Genomic DNA, 6,235 nt, shown 5'->3' on the forward strand with positions numbered 1-6,235 from the left:
ACAGGCAGCAAAAATACTAAACCATGATATATATATCAACAGGGGACACAGTAAATCGAAATCAATTTGGAAGGCTATATACAGTACCATAGGAAAATAAAAAACTAAACCCCATAACTGCAAAATAAAAGTGAGGGTAATGTGATAGGAGATACCGAGCAGATTGTCAATATAATCAATGCAGATTATGTGAACATAGCACCAACCTAAATAAAATTATGTGCAATTCAAACAATAAAAATATAGATGTCCCAAATTGTGAAAGGACAATGTTTCTGTTCCCAGAATCTGAGGTGAGTAATGCATTTAATAAATTAAAAGATAAGATGTCTAGTGGTATTGACAGAATTCCAGACAAGGTTATCAAACATAGTTCCACCAGTATAGATTCTCAGCTAAATGGCATTATTTATACTTCTCTCAGTACAGGGGTGTTTCCATCAAAACTAAAATTATCCATAATAAAGCCAGTCTACAAAAAGGATAGTACAGCCGACACAAATGTAGACCAGTGTCACTACTGACGGGTTGTTCTAAAGTATCTGAAAGAGTAATGTATGAAAGGCTAGATAACTTCCTGGATAAAAATACAACATTGACTAATGCTCAGAGTAGGTTTAGGAAGTACAGATCAACAGAAACAGAAGTCTTTCAATTCATAAAAATTCATGAAAATGATCCTAAATGCCTGTGCTAGGAATAAACTAAGCTGTGGGACGTTCTTAGATTTATCCAAAGCATTTGATCTAATCAGCCATAATTTTCTGCTTTAGTAATTAAATTGTTATGGAGTCAGGTGATGGCTTCAAATGGTTCAAATCTTATCTCTCTCATAGATAACAGAGTGTACAAATATGTCATGAAGGCCAGGGATACCTTTCAATTCACAAAAAAAACTAGCTATGTAGAGCTGTAGGCAGATGTATTAGGCCCATATATATATATAATTTGCCAAACCATCTTTGTGCCTTGGACACAGTGATGTTTGCCAATGATATGATTTTTATAGAAGGATGCACAGAGGATGACACTGCAGCAGAATGTCTCTAAGACAGTAAATGAGGCAGAAAAACGGCTTAGAGTTAACACTTTGCCCATAAATAAAGGAAAAATGTCACGAATGAATTTCAGTAATAAAGTAAGAAGTAAAGGTAGAAGTAGCATAAAAGCAGAGTTAGGTAACTATGCTATTGAGCAAGCTCAAGCCACAAAATTTAGCTCCAGCCACAAAACTTTTAGGCATATGGGTGGATGAGCACTTGAGATGGGAGACGCAACTAGAATTTTTGAATAAATGGCCAAGAAAATGTTGTCAGGTGCTAAGAATGCTTTGGAACTGATGTAGATTGTATCACTGATGTGAACCTATTAGGCTTATATGAACAGTTTGCTTAGATATGGTGTGATCTTCTGGGGAAATACAGTTATGGCAAAAACTTTCGAATTTCAAAAAAGGGCTGTTAGAATATGAAAGGAGTTCCCTGTAGAGAGCCATGCAGAGAAATATTTAAAGAATTTAAAATAATGACACTTCCTGGATTATACATTTATGAATGTGTGTGCTTTCCGAAAACTCACCAGGAATTTTCAATGTTAAACAATCAGGTTCATAACTACAAAACAATAAACAGAGATGGCTTTCACAGTATTACCCACAAAAAAGTCCTTTATCAAAAAAATGTACATTATCAACCCAAAATACCTTTTAGTGCATTGCCTACTACAATAAAGATAATTAAAGATAGACAGATATCCAGAGATCACAGACCATGTGCTGCTCCTACAAACTGACTCCATTCCTTCCTGTTTTGTGCCTGGTTCCTCCAGGTGTCTTCAATCCCCAGGGCTGCTAGGTCCTTCGCTAGGCGATCCATCCAGCACTGCCTTGGTCATCCAATGGGGTGTTTGGTGTTTGGTTTCCCCTCTAGTGCCATCTTTTCCTGTCTTCCATCTGGTATAAGGGCTACATGGCCCAAACATTGCATTCTTAGGCTCTTTATCTTCTGTAGGATAGTTGGTTGTCACATCAGAAGGTAGATTTCCTCATTTTCCGTTCTCCTCCATTCCCCATTATCTAAAACAGGTCCCCTTATCTTCCTCATTACTCTTCTTTCAAATATTAATAGTTTTTCCTTATCTTGCTAAGTCATGCTCCAAGTTTCTGAACTGTAAATTGCTGCTGGGCATATCACTGTGTTGTAGATTATCATCTTATCATACACTGAGATTGATTTACAGCAGAGCGTCTCTCTGAGGGAATACATGTATTTCATTCCCACTGCTATTCTTTCCTTGATGTCCATTTTTATGTTGTTGTCCATGGTAAACCAAGATCCCAAGTAATTGAACTGGTGTACTCTCTTGAACCTCTTGCCATCTATCTCAAGAAATTCTTCCTGCACTTGTCTTCTTCCTAATTGCATGAACTCTGTTTTGTCTTGATTCAATTTGAGCCCTATATTCTGTGCATAATTGTCCATTTTCTGGTACATTCCTTTCAAATCATGCTTTGATTCCTTAGTAGTACTATGTCATCTGCATATGCGAGACAACTGAAGTTACCATCCATCTGTACTCCAGCCCACTCCTGTTGTCTACAGTCTTTTATTACTTCCTCTAAGATGACACTGAACAGACCACATGAGAGAGCATCCTCTTGTATGAGGCCTGTCTCAATCTCAAATGTTTCTGATGTGGCTCCTCAGAAACATACTGCTGCCTTTGTCCCTTCCATACAAGCTTGCAACATTCTCACTAGCTTCTCAGGGATTCTGAAGCCACGCATTGCATTGTATAGGCTATTCCTGCAGATGCTGTTATATGCACATTGAAAACTGATTAACAGGCTGTAGATATCTTTATCATATTCCCAGTGTTTTTCAAACAATTGTCTTAGTGTGAAAATGTGATGTATTGTCGGTCGGTTTGGTCGAAAGCCAGCTTGGCACTCCTGTATGTTTTTCTCTATGAATGGTTGCAATTTTCTGAGGATGAACAGTACCTCATACGTTATATTCAACAAGCTGATTCCTCTGTAGTTACCACATTCCATTTTGCTTCCCTTCTTGTATATTGGGCATATTATAGTCAATTTCCATTCTTCTGGCAGTGTCTCCTTCTCCCATATCAACTGGATCAGTTTATATATCTCTAAGTGTAAGCTCTCATCTCCCTCCTTGATTAATTCTGATGTTACTCTGTCCTCCCCTGGGGCTTTGTTGTTTCTGAGTCCTTTGATTGCGATCTTCATGTCTTCTTCACTATCTTCCCATTCTTCTTCATTTTTCCTTTCCTCTGTAGTGTCTGCAGGTAACATCTCATCTGGGTCTGTGTGATTCAACAGTTGTGAGAAGTATTCTTTCCATCTTTCTACAATTCTTTCCTTCTCATTTATCAAGTTGCTGTTCTTATCTCTAATGAAAAAAGTTGGGCTCTGAAATCCACATTTCTGATTTTTCATGTATTAGAAGAATTGCCTTGAATCCTTGTTTTGGCTCTCTGCCTCAACTTATTCTAGAAAATTGGTTAGATATATTCTCTTCTCTGCTCTTAGGACTCTCATTGTCTCCCTTCTGACATTGATAAAATGTTCTCTTTTCTGCTCATTCTCCTGGTCATCAATCCACTTCTCCGCCATCTTCATTCTCTTTTCTGTATACTTCTGGCATGTCCCGTTGAACATACATACATACATACATTAATCCCTGTTCCGTAGATCATGAATACGACATTTCGTAATGATGTGGAATGTGTCACTTTAAAATAAGTTTTCTTTACACAAAATAATTAATTAATTGATTGATTGATTTTTTGTTTTACAATTACTACTTCATATCCAAGAATTCATCTGTTAAGTAGTAGGAGTTGTCATTCAGAAATTCTTTTAATTTGCTTTTAAATGTTGGTTGGCTATCTGTCAGACTTTTAATAATATTTGGCAAATGACCAAAGAATTTTGTGGCAGCATAATTCACCCCTTTCTGTGCCAAAGTGATATTTAATCCAGAATAGTCAATATCATCCATTCTTCTTCTGTTGTAGCTATGCACTTCAATGTTATTTTTGAACTGGGATGGGTTATTAATGACAAATTTCATAAGTGAATATATGTATTGCAAAAGTACTGTGAATATCCCGAGTTTCTTAAATAAATGTCTGCAAGGTGATCTTGGGTGGGCTCCAGCTATTATTCTGATTACACGCTTTTGTGCAATGAATACTTTCTCTCTTAATGATGAATTGCCACAAAATATGATGCCATATGAAAGCAGTGAATGAAAATAGGCATAGTAGGCTAATTTACTGATATCTTTATCACCAAAGTTTGCATTAACCCTAACAGCATAAGTAGCTGAACCGTTTCAGCAAATCATCAATGTGTTTCTTCTAATTCAATTTCTCATCAATGCACACACCCAGAAATTTTTAGTATTCTGCCTTAGCAACAGACTTCCATTCATAGTCTATATTTATCAATGGTGTTATGCCATTTACTGTACAGAATTGTATAAACTGTGTTTTCTCAAAATTTAGTGAGAGTCCATTTGCAGAGAACCACTCAATAATTTTCTGAAAGACATTATTTGCAATTTCCTCAACTGATTCTTGCTTCTTGGGTGTGATTACTATACTTGTATCATCAGCAAAAAGAACCAATTTTGCATCTTCATGAATATAGAGTGGCAAGTCGTTAATATATATTAAGAACAACAAGGGACCCAAGACTGAGACCTGTGGGGCACCATTCTTGATACCTCCCCAGTTAGAGGACTCTGCTGGTTTTTGTAGACTATCTGTACTGTTAATTTCAACCTTCTGCGTTCTTCCAGTTAAGTATGAATTAAACCATATGTGCACTGTCCCAATCATACCACAATACTTAAGCTTATCTACAAGAATTTTGTGATTCACACAATCAAAAGCCTTTGAGAGCTCACAAAATATCCCAATGGGCGATGTTCGGTTATTCATTCCATTTAATATTTGATCAGTGAAATCATATACAGTGTTTTCTGCTGAAAAGCCTTTCTGAAAATCAAATTGACATTTTGTTAGTACTTCATTTTCACAGATATGTGATGCTACTCTTGAATACATTACTTTTTCAAGAATTTTGGATAAAGCTGTCAGAAGTGAGATTGGGCAGTAGTTGTTAGCATCAGATCTATCCCCTTTTTTATGCAATGGTTTAACAATAGCATATTTCAGTCTATCTGGAAAAATTCCCTGTTTCAGTGAGCTACTACATATGTGGCTGAGAATTCTACTTATTTGTTGGGAACAAGTTTTTAGTACTCTGTTGTAAATGCCATCAATTCCATGTGAGCTTTTACTTTTGAGTGAATTAATTCTTTTGCTAATTTCAGTAAGAGAGGTGGGTTGAACTTCAATTTTATCAAATTGCATAAGTACTTCCTCTTCCATATACTGCCTTGCATTTTCTAATGAATTGTTGGAACCTATTTTCTCTACAACACTTAAAAATTATTATTAAAAATGTTTTCTGCTTCTGACTTCTTGTTAACAAACTTTTCATTGTGTCTGATAAACATACAGTCTTCCTGTGCACTCGGTTGCCCTGTTTCCCTTTTCACAATATTCCAAATTGTTTTAATTTTATTATCAGATGTGCTAATCTCAGACATAATGCACACACTTCTGGACTTTTTAATAACATTTCTTAATACAGTGCAGTAGTTTTTATAATGTTCCATTGTTTCAGTATCATTACTTCTCCTATCTATAAAATATATTTCCCTTTTCTGTTTACAAGATATTTTTATCCCTTTAGTAAGCCATGGCCTTTTACATGGTTTCTTATAATTATATTTCACTATTTTCTTAGGGAAACTGTTTTCAAATATACTCGCAAAGGTATCATGAAATAGGTTAAATTTTAAATTAGCATCCTGTTCCCTGTACACCTCATCCCAGTCTAACTGTTGCAAGCTTTCCCTAAAATTTTGAAGTGTTAAATTGTTAATGGAACGCACTATTTTGGAGGACTGTTTTGCATTACTGTATGGAGCTATACCATATTCTGTAACTAGCTGTGCATCGTGATCATACCATTCTTAACAGGAAAAGTTTTTATTTGATTGAATTTATCTTGGTCTATGAAAAAGTTATCTATCAGTGTGCTGCTTTCCTGTACCACCCAAGTAGGAAAATCAATAACTGATGTCAAATTGAAAGAACCAAGTAATACACTCCTGGAAATTGAAATAAGAACACC

The sequence above is a fragment of the Schistocerca serialis genome, chromosome 4 (assembly GCF_023864345.2).
Source record: "Schistocerca serialis cubense isolate TAMUIC-IGC-003099 chromosome 4, iqSchSeri2.2, whole genome shotgun sequence".
Lineage (NCBI taxonomy): Eukaryota > Metazoa > Arthropoda > Insecta > Orthoptera > Acrididae > Schistocerca > Schistocerca serialis.